Below are 12,230 nucleotides of genomic sequence, written 5' to 3'. Positions count from 1 at the left end.
GGACATTTCGAGGAAAGGATTTATTGTTAAACTAAGGTGAGCATCTTACCAGCTCACACCTTAAGCATGCCGCAGAACGTGGCATTCAACAGAACACAAGCCAACGGCATGAATAATTGCAGCAAAAAGCTGACCAGAACCATAACACAACATGTGTATAACCACAAGTAATAACTGCAGACACAGTATGGACTGGGACGGGTGCCCAGCATCCTCTACAGACTAAGAGAAAAGGATTTACCGGTAGGTATTAAAATCCTATTTTCTCATACGACCTAGAGGATGCTGGGGTCACATTAAGAACCATGGGGTTATACCAAAGCTCTTGAACGGGTGGAAGAGTGCGTACGACTCTGCAGCACCGAATTACCCAACTTGAAGTTATCATCGGCCAAGGTATCAAACTTGTAAAACTTAGCAAAAGTGTTTACTAAATAGCTGCTCGGCAAAGTTGCAATGCCGAGACTCCCCGACCAGCTGCCCAGGATGAACCCACCTTTCTAGTAGAATGGGTCTTCACCTAATTCAGTAACGGCAATCCTGCCATGGAATGAGCATGCTGAATCTTACCACAGATCCAGCGCATAATGGTCTACATGGAAGCAGGACACCCAATCCTGTTGGGAGCATACAGGACAAACAGAGCCTCTGTTTTCCTAATCTGAACCGTTCTGGTGACATAAATTTTCAAAGTTCTGACCACAGCCAGAGACTTTGACTCAACGAAGGTGTCAGTGGCCAAAGGCACCATGTGGAAAGATGAACCACCTTCGGCAGAAATTGTTGACGTGTCCTCAATTCTGCTCTATCTTCATGAAAGATCAAATAAAGGCTCTTGTGATACTGCATGGTTTGTACTGTTTTCCATGTGCTCCCAGATCTTTCAAGCAAGTAGCATGGTCAAGAAAGTTCTGTTTGAAAAGAAACAAACATTTACTGTCATTGTTATGCAAATAAACTTACATTAAAGCTAACCAGAAAGCACACTCGTTCTGTCTTTAAACTGATAAAAGAAACCCCAATAATATGGGCATACCTCCCAACTTTGTCGGCTCGCAAAGAGGGACACACGCGCGGCGAAGTCGCACGCGCTCCCAAAAAGGGCGTGGCCTAAGTAAAAAGGGGCATGGCTTCGCGGGAGGACCCGCGATCGCGAGTCACGCCCCCGTTTTCGGCACTGAGGGGGCATGCCCAGCGCTCTGTGAGCCGCTGGCATGCCACCTCTCCCTCTGACTTCAGTGAATAGACGCTGTGCGCACAGCGACTATTCACCGCTGCTCTGCTAAGCAGGGCAGCGACAGACAGAGCCTCCCAACTGTCCTACCCACCGCGGGACACTGCGGCCCGCAGGTGGGACAGCGGGACAGTCCCCAAAAAACGGGACTGTCCCGCGAAAATCGGGACAGTTGGGAGGTATGATATGGGGCATGCAAAAATTGAGATAAAACTCAGTTTTGCTCCTCTCCACGGAAATCTTTAGTAAAAGGCGAAAGATTTGTTCGTTCTGAAGAGAAACCAGAGCATGACCAAGATTCCACCTGTCGCCTGAGTGCCATGCCAGCAGTCCTCATTCAGCTCAAAGTGAGCACCCAATTTGAAAGAAAGAAAGCAGATTTCTCACCAGGCTTCCCCTTGCTATAAACATGGTTTGTACTCTTTTCCATGTGCTCCCAGATCTTTCAAGCAATTAGTATGGTCAAGAAAGTTCTGCTTGAAAAGAAACAGACATTTATTGTCATTGTTATGCAAATAAACTTACATTAAAGCTAACAAGAAAGCACACTTGTTCTGTCTTTAAACTGATAAAAGAAACCGCAATAATATGGGGCATGCAAAAATTGAGATAAAACTCAGTTTTGCTCCTCTCCACGGATAATCTTTAATAAAAGGCGAAAGATTTGTTCATTCTGAAGAGAAACCAGAGCATGACCAAGATTCCACCTGTCGCCTGAGTGCTGTGCCAGCAGTCCTCATTCAGATCAAAGTGAGCGCCCAATTTGAAAGAAAGCAGATTTCTCACCTGGCTTCTCCTTGCTATAAGCATGGTTTGTACTGTATTCCATGTGCTCCCAGATCTTTAAAGCAAGTAGCATGGTCAAGAAAGTTCTGTTTGAACATAAATAAACATTTACTGTCATTTCTATGCAAATGAGCTTACATTAAAGCACACTCATTCTATCTTTAAACCGGTAAAAGAAACCCCAAAAAGATGGGGCATGCAAAAATTGAGATAAAACTCGGTTTTGCTCCTCTCCACGGAAATCTTTAGTAAGAGGCGAAAGATTTGTTCGTTCTGAAGAGAAACCAGAGCATGACCAAGATTTTTATCTGAAAATATGTGTTCTCCCTGCAGTTGTTGTCCCCAGATGAGAGTTCCCTTGTGCTGCCTCAGCTGAATCTCCTTTACTTGACAGAGATGTGCCTGAGCAGCGGCCCTCCCCAGCCCTATCCCAAATCATACTTATTTTGCATAGGCGATACCATGGTCATGAAGATTGTTCTCCCAGGGTGAGGTTCATTCATTGCATTCTGGGTATGCTGACCCCTGTGATTTCCCCAAATGTGGGAAACTCGACTGCATTATTTGTGGTAGTGGGGGACTGTGTTTGTGCTTTCCTCTAGTCAGCTCTGGTAAAAGTCAGATTTATTTGTCTCAGATCTTCCTCTAGCCTTGTTCTTCTTTCGAGAGTTCCCTTGTGCTGCCTCAGTTGGATCTCTTTCACTTGACAGGGGGGTGCCCGAGTAGCGACCCTCCCCAGCTCTAGCCTAACTCCTACTTACCTGCCAGGTGAGATACTATGATCATGAAGGTGCTTCTCCCAGGGCAAGGCTCACCCATTGCACTCTGGGTGTGGTGCCCCTGCAATTTCCCCAAATGTGGGAAGCTTGACTGCATAATTTGTGTTTCCCCTGGTCGGCTCTCGTATAATTCAGATCTCTTTGTCTCAGGTCTCTCTCCAGCCTAGTTTGCTGTCTGTTTCCACTTCTTTTTTCATGAGCCCCTCCCTTTTATACCCTTGTGCACTATCCTGACTTCTCCTCTTGTCTGCTTATTTTGTGCCTTCCAATGCACAATGCAAACTACAGGTAGTGCTGCAGGGCCCACACCCTTTTACTTGCCGTACAGAGCAGCTCTGGAGCTGTTACAGTGCCCAGCTGCTGCAAGAAATCAGCTTGAATGCTTCAGGGGCTGGGGCATAGCCAAAATGAGCCCCACACCGAAGGAGGGTGGAGGTGTTTAATGCGAACTAGGGGTCATCCAAGCGCCGCAAAAGGCCGCTATGCCCTGCACGCCCCTTTTCTCTTTTCATATGCAGACGAGGGTTGAAGCCAACTTTGACCCACTGCTTGGATGACATCACCGTATGCAAATCCATCTGCTGCAGGCCTTCCCCCAGGAATGCTTGCACTAGTTGTTGCATTTGGTTTGTTGTTTGGGGGTGCTTCATTATTAGGCAGCCTTCTGCCCTCCCATGTTCATCTGAAAATATGTGTTCTCCCTGCAGTTGTTGTCCCCAGATGAGAGTTCCCTTGTGCTGCCTCAATTGAATCTCCTTTACTTGACAGAGATGTGCCTGAGCAGCGGCCCTCCCCAGCCCTATCCCAAATCATACTTATTTTGCATAGGAGATACCATGGTCATGAAGATTGTTCTCCCAGGGTGAGGTTCATTCATTGCATTCTGGGTATGCTGACCCCTGTGATTTCCCCAAATGTGGGAAACTCGACTGCATTATTTGTGGTAGTGGGGGACTGTGTTTGTGCTTTCCTCTGGTCAGCTCTGGTAAAAGTCAGATTTATTTGTCTCAGATCTTCCTCTAGCCTTGTTCTTCTTTCGAGAGTTCCCTTGTGCTGCCTCAGTTGAATCTCCTTCACTTGACAGGGGGGTACCCGAGCAGCGACCCTCCCCAGCTCTAGCCCAACTTCTACTTACCTGGCAGGTGAGATACTATGATCATGTAGGTGCTTCTCCCAGGGCAAGGCTCACCCATTGCACTCTGGGTGTGCTGCTCCTGCGATTTCCCCAAATGTGGGAAACTTGACTGCATAATTTGTGTTTCCCCTGGTCGGCTCTCGTATAATTCAGATCTCTTTGTCTCAGGTCTCTCTCCAGCCTAGTTTGCTGTCTGTTTCCACTTCTCTTTTCTTGAGCCGCTCCCTTCTATGCCCTTGCGCACTATCCTGACTTCTCCCGTCTGCTTACTTTGTGCCTTCCAATGCACAATGCAAACTACAGGTAGTGCTGCAGGGCCCACACCCTTTTACTTGCCGTTCAGAGCAGCTCTGGAGCTGTTACAGTGCCCAGCTGCTGCAAGAAATCAGCTTGAATGCTTCAGGGGCTGGGGCATAGCCAACATGAGCCCCACACCGAAGGAGGGTGGAGGTGTTTAATGCGAACTAGGGGTCATCCAAGCGCCGCAAAAGGCCGCCATGCCCTGCACGCCCCTTTTCTCTTTTCATATGCAGACGAGGGTTGAAGCCAACTTTGACCCACTGCTTGGATGACATCACTATATGCAAATCCATCTGCTGCAGGCCTTCCCCCAGGAATGCTTGTACTAGTTGTTGCATTTGGTTTGTTGTTTGGGGGTGCTTCAGTATTAGGCAGCCTTCTGCCCTCCCATGTTTATCTGAAAATATGTGTTCTCCCTGCAGTTGTTGTCCCCAGATGAGAGTTCCCTTGTGCTGCCTCAGTTGAATCTCCTTTACTTGACAGAGATGTGCCTGAGCAGCGGCCCTCCCCAACCCTATCCCAAATCATACTTATTTTGCATAGGCGATACCATGGTCATGAAGATTGTTCTCCCAGGGTGAGGTTCATTCATTGCATTCTGGGTATGCTGACCCCTGTGATTTCCCCAAATGTGGGAAACTCGACTGCATTATTTGTGGTAGTGGGGGACTGTGTTTGTGCTTTCCTCTGGACAGCTCTGGTAAAAGTCAGATTTCTTTGTCTCAGATCTTCCTCTAGCCTTGTTCTTCTTTCGAGAGTTCCCTTGTGCTGCCTCAGTTGGATCTCTTTAACTTGACAGGGGGGTGCCCGAGCAGCGACCCTCCCAAGCTCTAGCCCAACTCCTACTTATTTGCCAGGTGAGATACTATGATCATGAAGGATCTTCTCCCAGGGCAAGGCTCACCCATTGCACTCTGGGTGTGGTGCCCCTGCGATTTCCCCAAATGTGGGAAGCTTGACTGCATAATTTGTGTTTCCCCTGGTCGGCTCTCGTATAATTCAGATCTCTTTGTCTCAGGTCTCTCTCCAGCCTAGTTTGCTGTCTGTTTCCACTTCTTTTTTCATGAGCCCCTCCCTTTTATACCCTTGTGCACTATCCTGACTTCTCCTCCTGTCTGCTTACTTTGTGCCTTCCAATGCACAATGCAAACTACAGGTAGTGCTGTAGGGCCCACACCCTTTTACTTGCCGTACAGAGCAGCTCTGGAGCTGTTACAGTGCCCAGCTACTGCAAGAAATCAGCTTGAATGCTTCAGGGGCTGGGGCACAGCCAACATGAGCCCCACACCGAAGGAGGGTGGAGGTGTTTAATGTGAACTAGGGGTCATCCAAGCACCGCAAAAGGCCGCCATGCCCTGCACGCCCCTTTTCTCTTTTCATATGCAGACGAGGGTTGAAGCCAACTTTGACCCACTGCTTGGATGACATCACCGTATGCAAATCCATCTGCTGCAGGCCTTCCCCCAGGAATGCTTGCACTAGTTGTTGCATTTGGTTTGTTGTTTGGGGGTGCTTCAGTATTAGGCAGCCTTCTGCCCTCCCATGTTCATCTGAAAATATGTGTTCTCCCTGCAGTTGTTGTCCCCAGATGAGAGTTCCCTTGTGCTGCCTCAGTTGAATCTCCTTTACTTGACAGAGATGTGCCTGAGCAGCGGCCCTCCCCAGCCCTATCCCAAATCATACTTATTTTGCATAGGAGATACCATGGTCATGAAGATTGTTCTCCCAGGGTGAGGTTCATTCATTGCATTCTGGGTATGCTGACCCCTGTGATTTCCCCAAATGTGGGAAACTCGACTGCATTATTTGTGGTAGTGGGGGACTGTGTTTGTGCTTTCCTCTGGTCAGCTCTGGTAAAAGTCAGATTTATTTGTCTCAGATCTTCCTCTAGCCTTGTTCTTCTTTCGAGAGTTTCCTTGTGCTGCCTCAGTTGGATCTCTTTCACTTGACAGGGGGGTGCCCGAGCAGCGACCCTCCCCAGCTCTAGCCCAACTCCTACTTACCTGCCAGGTGAGATACTATGATCATGAAGGTGCTTCTCCCAGGGCAAGGCTCACCCATTGCACTCTGATTTCCCCAAATGTGGGAAGCTTGACTGCATAATTTGTGTTTCCCCTGGTCGGCTCTCGTATAATTCAGATCTCTTTGTCTCAGGTCTCTCTCCAGCCTAGTTTGCTGTCTGTTTCCACTTCTTTTTTCATGAGCCCCTCCCTTTTATACCCTTGTGCACTATCCTGACTTCTCCTCCTGTCTGCTTACTTTGTGCCTTCCAATGCACAATGCAAACTACAGGTAGTGCTGCAGGGCCCACACCCTTTTACTTGCCGTACAGAGCAGCTCTGGAGCTGTTACAGTGCCCAGCTGCTGCAAGAAATCAGCTTGAATGCTTCAGGGGCTGGGGCATAGCCAACATGAGCCCCACACCGAAGGAGGGTGGAGGTGTTTAATGCGAACTAGGGGTCATCCAAGCGCCGCAAAAGGCCGCCATGCCCTGCACGCCCCTTTTCTCTTTTCATATGCAGACGAGGGTTGAAGCCAACTTTGACCCACTGCTTGGATGACATCACCGTATGCAAATCCATCTGCTGCAGGCCTTCCCCCAGGAATGCTTGCACTAGTTGATGCATTTGGTTTGTTGTTTGGGGGTGCTTCAGTATTAGGCAGCCTTCTGCCCTCCCATGTTCATCTGAAAATATGTGTTCTCCCTGCAGTTGTTGTCCCCAGATGAGAGTTCCCTTGTGCTGCCTCAGTTGAATCTCCTTTACTTGACAGAGATGTGCCTGAGCAGCGGCCCTCCCCAGCCCTATCCCAAATCATACTTATTTTGCATAGGAGATACCATGGTCATGAAGATTGTTCTCCCACGGTGAGGTTCATTCATTGCATTCTGGGTATGCTGACCCCTGTGATTTCCCCAAATGTGGGAAACTCGACTGCTTTATTTGTGGTAGTGGGGGACTGTGTTTGTGCTTTCCTCTGGTCAGCTCTGGTAAAAGTCAGATTTCTTTGTCTCAGATCTTCCTTTAGCCTTGTTCTTCTTTCGATAGTTCCCTTGTGCTGCCTCAGTTGGATCTCCTTCACTTGACAGGGGGGTACCCGAGCAGCGACCCTCCCCAGCTCTAGCCCAACTTCTACTTACCTGGCAGGTGAGATACTATGATCATGTAGGTGCTTCTCCCAGGGCAAGGCTCACCCATTGCACTCTGGGTGTGCTGCTCCTGCGATTTCCCCAAATGTGGGAAACTTGACTGCATAATTTGTGTTTCCCCTGGTCGGCTCTCGTATAATTCAGATCTCTTTGTCTCAGGTCTCTCTCCAGCCTAGTTTGCTGTCTGTTTCAACTTCTCTTTTCTTGAGCCGCTCCCTTCTATGCCCTTGCGCACTATCCTGACTTCTCCCGTCTGCTTACTTTGTGCCTTCCAATGCACAATGCAAACTACAGGTAGTGCTGCAGGGCCCACACCCTTTTACTTGCCGTTCAGAGCTGCTCTGGAGCTGTTACAGTGCCCAGCTGCTGCAATAAATCAGCTTGAATGCTTCAGGGGATGGGGCATGGCCAACATGAGCCCCACACCAAAGGAGGGTGGGGTGTTTAATGCGAACTAGGGGTCATCCAAGCACCGCAAAAGGCCGCCATGCCCTGCACGCCCCTTTTCTCTTTTCATATGCAGATGAGGGTTGAAGCCAACTTTGACCCACTGCTTGGATGACATCACCGTATGCAAATCCGTCTTCTGCAGAACTTCCCCCAGGAATGCTTGCACTAGTTGTTGCATTTGGTTTGTTGTTTGGGGGTGCTTCAGTATTAGGCAGCCTTCTGCCCTCCCATGTTCATCTGAAAATATGTGTTCTCCCTGCAGTTGTTGTCCCCAGATGAGAGTTCCCTTGTGCTGCCTCAGTTGAATCTCCTTTACTTGACAGAGATGTGCATGAGCAGCGGCCCTCCCCAGCCCTATCCCAAATCATACTTATTTTGCATAGGAGATACCATGGTCATGAAGATTACTCTCCCAGGGTGAGGTTCATTCATTGCATTCTGGGTATGCTGACCCCTGTGATTTCCCCAAATGTGGGAAACGTGACTGCTTTATTTGTTGGTAGTGGGGGACTGTGTTTGTGTTTTCCTCTGATCTCTGGTAAAAGTCAGATTTCTTTGTTTCAGATCTTCCTCTAGCCTTGTTCTTCTTTCGAGAGTTTCCTTGTGCTGCCTCAGTTGGATCTCCTTCACTTGACAGGGGGGTGCCCGAGCAGCGACCCTCCCCAGCTCTAGCCCAACTCCTACTTACCTGCCAGGTGAGATACTATGATCATGAAGGTGCTTCTCCCAGGGCAAGGCTCACCCATTGCACTCTGGGTGTGCTGCCCCTGCGATTTCCCCAAATGTGGGAAACTTGACTGCATAATTTGTGTTTCCCCTGGTCAGGTCTCGTATAATTCAGATCTCTTTGTCTCAGGTCTCTCTCCAGCCTAGTTTGCTGTCTGTTTCCACTTCTCTTTTCTTGAGCCGCTCCCTTCTATGCCCTTGCGCACTATCCTGACTTCTCCTCCTTTCTGCTTACTTTGTGCCTTCCAACGCACAATGCGAACTACAGGTAGTGCTGCAGGGCCCACACCCTTTTACTTGCCTTACAGAGCAGCTCTGGAGCTGTTACAGTGCCCAGCTGCTGCAAGAAATCAGCTTGAATGCTTCAGGGGCTGGGGCATAGCCAACATGAGCCCCACACCGAAGGAGGGTGGAGGTGTTTAATGCAAACTAGGGGTCAGCCAAGTGCTGCAAAAGGCCACCATGCCCTGCACGCCCCTTTTCTCTTTTCATATGCAGACGAGGGTTGAAGCCAACTTTGACCCACTGCTTGGATGACATCACCATATGCAAATCTATCTGCTGCAGGCCTTCCCCCAGGAATGCTTGCACTAGTTGTTGCATTTGGTTTGTTGTTTGGGGGTGCTTCAGTATTAGGCAGCCTTCTGCCCTCCCATGTTCATCTGAAAATATGTGTTCTCCCTGCAGTTGTTGTCCCCAGATGAGAGTTCCCTTGTGCTGCCTCAGTTGAATCTCCTTTACTTGACAGAGATGTGCCTGAGCAGCGGCCCTCCCCAGCCATATCCCAAATCATACTTATTTTGCATAGGAGATACCATTGTTATGAAGATTGTTCTCCCAGGGTGCGGTTCATTCATTGCACTCTGGGTATGCTGACCCCTGTGATTTCCCCAAATGTGGGAAACTCGACTGCATTATTTGTGGTAGTGGTGGACTGTGTTTGTGCTTTCCTCTGGTCAGCTCTGGTAAAAGTCAGATTTCTTTGTCTCAGATCTTCATCTAGCCTTGTTCTTCTTTCGAGAGTTCCTTTGTGCTGCCTCAGTTGGATCTCCTTCACTTGACAGGGGGGTGCCCGAGCAGCGACCCTCCCCAGCTCTAGCCCAACTCCTACTTACCTGCCAGGTGAGATACTATGATCATGAAGGTGCTTCTCCAAGGGCAAGGCTCACCCATTGCACTCTGGGTGTGCTGCTCCTGCGATTTCCCCAAATGTGGGAAACTTGACTGCATAATTTGTGTTTCCCCTGGTCAGGTCTCGTATAATTCAGATATCTTTGTCTCAGGTCTCTCTCCAGCCTAGTTTGCTGTCTGTTTCCACTTCTCTTTTCTTGAGCCGCTCCCTTCTATGCCCTTGCGCACTATCCTGACTTCTCCTCCTTTCTGCTTACTTTGTGCCTTCCAACGCACAATGCGAACTACAGGTAGTGCTGCAGGGCCCACACCCTTTTACTTGCCTTACAGAGCAGCTCTGGAGCTGTTACAGTGCCCAGCTGCTGCAAGAAATCAGCTTGAATGCTTCAGGGGCTGGGGCATAGCCAACATGAGCCCCACACCGAAGGAGGGTGGAGGTGTTTAATGCAAACTAGGGGTCAGCCAAGTGCCGCAAAAGGCCACCATGCCCTGCACGCCCCTTTTCTCTTTTCATATGCAGACGAGGGTTGAAGCCAACTTTGACCCACTGCTTGGATGACATCACCATATGCAAATCTATCTGCTGCAGGCCTTCCCCCAGGAATGCTTGCACTAGTTGTTGCATTTGGTTTGTTGTTTGGGGGTGCTTCAGTATTAGGCAGCCTTCTGCCCTCCCATGTTCATCTGAAAATATGTGTTCTCCCTGCAGTTGTTGTCCCCAGATGAGAGTTCCCTTGTGCTGCCTCAGTTGAATCTCCTTTACTTGACAGAGATGTGCCTGAGCAGCGGCCCTCCCCAGCCATATCCCAAATCATACTTATTTTGCATAGGAGATACCATTGTTATGAAGATTGTTCTCCCAGGGTGCGGTTCATTCATTGCACTCTGGGTATGCTGACCCCTGTGATTTCCCCAAATGTGGGAAACTCGACTGCATTATTTGTGGTAGTGGTGGACTGTGTTTGTGCTTTCCTCTGGTCAGCTCTGGTAAAAGTCAGATTTCTTTGTCTCAGATCTTCCTCTAGCCTTGTTCTTCTTTCGAGAGTTCCTTTGTGCTGCCTCAGTTGGATCTCCTTCACTTGACAGGGGGGTGCCCGAGCAGCGACCCTCCCCAGCTCTAGCCCAACTCCTACTTACCTGCCAGGTGAGATACTATGATCATGAAGGTGCTTCTCCCAGGGCAAGGCTCACCCATTGCACTCTGGGTGTGCTGCCCCTGCAATTTCCCCAAAAGTGGGAAACTTGACTGCATAATTTGTGTTTCCCCTGGTCGGCTCTCGTATAATTCAGATCTCTTTGTCTCAGGTCTCTCTCCAGCCTAGTTTGCTGTCTGTTTCCACTTCTCTTTTCTTGAGCCCCTCCCTTCTATACCCTTGTGCACTATCCTGACTTCTCCTCCCGTCTGCTTACTTTGTGCCTTCCAATGCACAATGCAAACTACAGGTAGTGCTGCAGGGCCCACACCCTTTTACTTGCCTTACAGAGCAGCTCTGGAGCTGTTACAGTGCCCAGCTGCTGCAAGAAATCAGCTTGAATGCTTCATGGGATGGGGCATGGCCAACATGAGCCCCACACCAAAGGAGGGTGGGGGTGTTTAATGCGATCTAGGGGTCATCCAAGCAGCGCAAAAGGCCGCCATGCCCTGCACGCCCCTTTTCTCTTTTCATATGCAGATGAGGGTTGAAGCCAACTTTGACCCACTGCTTGGATGACATCACTTGCTGCCTTTCCAATGAAGCAAGTTTAATTTAGTAATAGGTGAAAAACCATCCCTACAAAGGTGTTAATCAGATACTTGGCTTTGTGGACACTTTTCAGAGAACAAATTTGTTAGCATAAAAATAAAGCCAGAAAATGAAGAGCTGTTTAATCACTCAATTGGATTTTTCTGCAAGCGTATTTCTTTTTCTCTGCAACCCACTGCTAAGTTGTGCTTCCTAGCTGTTCTTTTATAAAATCACTTAATCAAATCTAACTCTGATTACATCAGAGAAGGCCAGGTACCCTACACCATAAGAGGGGGTTTGAAATTTTGACTTGTCTACTTAAAGATCACCAAAATCTGATAACAAGGTAAATTACGTCCCTGGGTAGGATTGAACCACCAACCTTTTGGTTAATAACCGAACACGCTAACTGATTGCGCCACAGAGACACATTGCAAAAGCATATACTGACAAAGGCTAATAAGCATTCATCTAGAACGTTTCCTAGAAAAACTTTAAAAAGTCAATAATCTGGAGAGTTTTTGTAAGATGTTTCTTCCATCAACCAATGAAGAAACACATTGGTACTTTCCCATGATGAGTGAGTGCTTCAGGATCTCTTGCACTTACATGTGCAGCAGAGTACTGCAATGGAAGCATGCTGGGCCCATAACCCAGAGGTAGGCAGATTGAAACTATCCTCTGCTATATGCATTTTTTTTTTGTTAATTAAAGTAATCCAAAACTGGGATTGATATTTTTGCTCTTTTATTTTTACTTAAAGTACAATAACTTTTATTATTTTAATTTGTTTTAATAGTATATTGACAGTATT

General features: G+C 48.3%; 18 non-coding genes across 18 annotated transcripts; 15 read left to right on the top strand and 3 right to left on the bottom strand.

Moving 5' to 3' along the window:
- Positions 1-1,411: 1,411 nt before the first annotated feature.
- LOC135016067 (U5 spliceosomal RNA) lies at positions 1,412-1,524 on the bottom strand. The gene has a single exon (XR_010214212.1). It is a non-coding gene; the product is annotated as a U5 spliceosomal RNA (small nuclear RNA).
- A 286-nt stretch (positions 1,525-1,810) lies between these two features.
- Positions 1,811-1,927, bottom strand: LOC135016072 (U5 spliceosomal RNA). The gene has a single exon (XR_010214217.1). It is a non-coding gene; the product is annotated as a U5 spliceosomal RNA (small nuclear RNA).
- A 270-nt stretch (positions 1,928-2,197) lies between these two features.
- On the bottom strand, positions 2,198-2,313 carry LOC135016025 (U5 spliceosomal RNA). Its single transcript, XR_010214172.1, has one exon. It is a non-coding gene; the product is annotated as a U5 spliceosomal RNA (small nuclear RNA).
- Positions 2,314-2,457: 144 nt separating this feature from the next.
- LOC135015767 (U1 spliceosomal RNA) lies at positions 2,458-2,621 on the top strand. The gene has a single exon (XR_010213953.1). It is a non-coding gene; the product is annotated as a U1 spliceosomal RNA (small nuclear RNA).
- A 152-nt stretch (positions 2,622-2,773) lies between these two features.
- LOC135015947 (U1 spliceosomal RNA) lies at positions 2,774-2,936 on the top strand. The gene has a single exon (XR_010214111.1). It is a non-coding gene; the product is annotated as a U1 spliceosomal RNA (small nuclear RNA).
- A 674-nt stretch (positions 2,937-3,610) lies between these two features.
- Positions 3,611-3,774, top strand: LOC135015878 (U1 spliceosomal RNA). The gene has a single exon (XR_010214057.1). It is a non-coding gene; the product is annotated as a U1 spliceosomal RNA (small nuclear RNA).
- A 152-nt stretch (positions 3,775-3,926) lies between these two features.
- On the top strand, positions 3,927-4,089 carry LOC135015846 (U1 spliceosomal RNA). The gene has a single exon (XR_010214027.1). It is a non-coding gene; the product is annotated as a U1 spliceosomal RNA (small nuclear RNA).
- A 671-nt stretch (positions 4,090-4,760) lies between these two features.
- LOC135015774 (U1 spliceosomal RNA) lies at positions 4,761-4,924 on the top strand. The gene has a single exon (XR_010213959.1). It is a non-coding gene; the product is annotated as a U1 spliceosomal RNA (small nuclear RNA).
- A 152-nt stretch (positions 4,925-5,076) lies between these two features.
- Positions 5,077-5,239, top strand: LOC135015985 (U1 spliceosomal RNA). Its single transcript, XR_010214138.1, has one exon. It is a non-coding gene; the product is annotated as a U1 spliceosomal RNA (small nuclear RNA).
- A 674-nt stretch (positions 5,240-5,913) lies between these two features.
- Positions 5,914-6,077, top strand: LOC135015866 (U1 spliceosomal RNA). The gene has a single exon (XR_010214045.1). It is a non-coding gene; the product is annotated as a U1 spliceosomal RNA (small nuclear RNA).
- Positions 6,078-7,049: 972 nt separating this feature from the next.
- Positions 7,050-7,213, top strand: LOC135015795 (U1 spliceosomal RNA). Its single transcript, XR_010213979.1, has one exon. It is a non-coding gene; the product is annotated as a U1 spliceosomal RNA (small nuclear RNA).
- Positions 7,214-7,365: 152 nt separating this feature from the next.
- On the top strand, positions 7,366-7,528 carry LOC135015845 (U1 spliceosomal RNA). The gene has a single exon (XR_010214026.1). It is a non-coding gene; the product is annotated as a U1 spliceosomal RNA (small nuclear RNA).
- A 670-nt stretch (positions 7,529-8,198) lies between these two features.
- On the top strand, positions 8,199-8,363 carry LOC135015923 (U1 spliceosomal RNA). Its single transcript, XR_010214091.1, has one exon. It is a non-coding gene; the product is annotated as a U1 spliceosomal RNA (small nuclear RNA).
- Positions 8,364-8,512: 149 nt separating this feature from the next.
- LOC135015875 (U1 spliceosomal RNA) lies at positions 8,513-8,675 on the top strand. Its single transcript, XR_010214054.1, has one exon. It is a non-coding gene; the product is annotated as a U1 spliceosomal RNA (small nuclear RNA).
- A 674-nt stretch (positions 8,676-9,349) lies between these two features.
- LOC135015798 (U1 spliceosomal RNA) lies at positions 9,350-9,513 on the top strand. The gene has a single exon (XR_010213982.1). It is a non-coding gene; the product is annotated as a U1 spliceosomal RNA (small nuclear RNA).
- A 152-nt stretch (positions 9,514-9,665) lies between these two features.
- On the top strand, positions 9,666-9,828 carry LOC135015931 (U1 spliceosomal RNA). The gene has a single exon (XR_010214100.1). It is a non-coding gene; the product is annotated as a U1 spliceosomal RNA (small nuclear RNA).
- A 674-nt stretch (positions 9,829-10,502) lies between these two features.
- Positions 10,503-10,666, top strand: LOC135015797 (U1 spliceosomal RNA). The gene has a single exon (XR_010213981.1). It is a non-coding gene; the product is annotated as a U1 spliceosomal RNA (small nuclear RNA).
- A 152-nt stretch (positions 10,667-10,818) lies between these two features.
- LOC135015856 (U1 spliceosomal RNA) lies at positions 10,819-10,981 on the top strand. Its single transcript, XR_010214036.1, has one exon. It is a non-coding gene; the product is annotated as a U1 spliceosomal RNA (small nuclear RNA).
- The last annotated feature ends 1,249 nt before the right edge of the window (positions 10,982-12,230 follow it).

Source organism: Pseudophryne corroboree, unplaced genomic scaffold, assembly GCF_028390025.1.
Source record: "Pseudophryne corroboree isolate aPseCor3 unplaced genomic scaffold, aPseCor3.hap2 scaffold_298, whole genome shotgun sequence".
NCBI lineage: Eukaryota > Metazoa > Chordata > Amphibia > Anura > Myobatrachidae > Pseudophryne > Pseudophryne corroboree.
The sequence above is the reverse complement of the archived record's forward strand: the minus strand, read 5'-3'. Positions and strand labels throughout refer to the sequence as shown.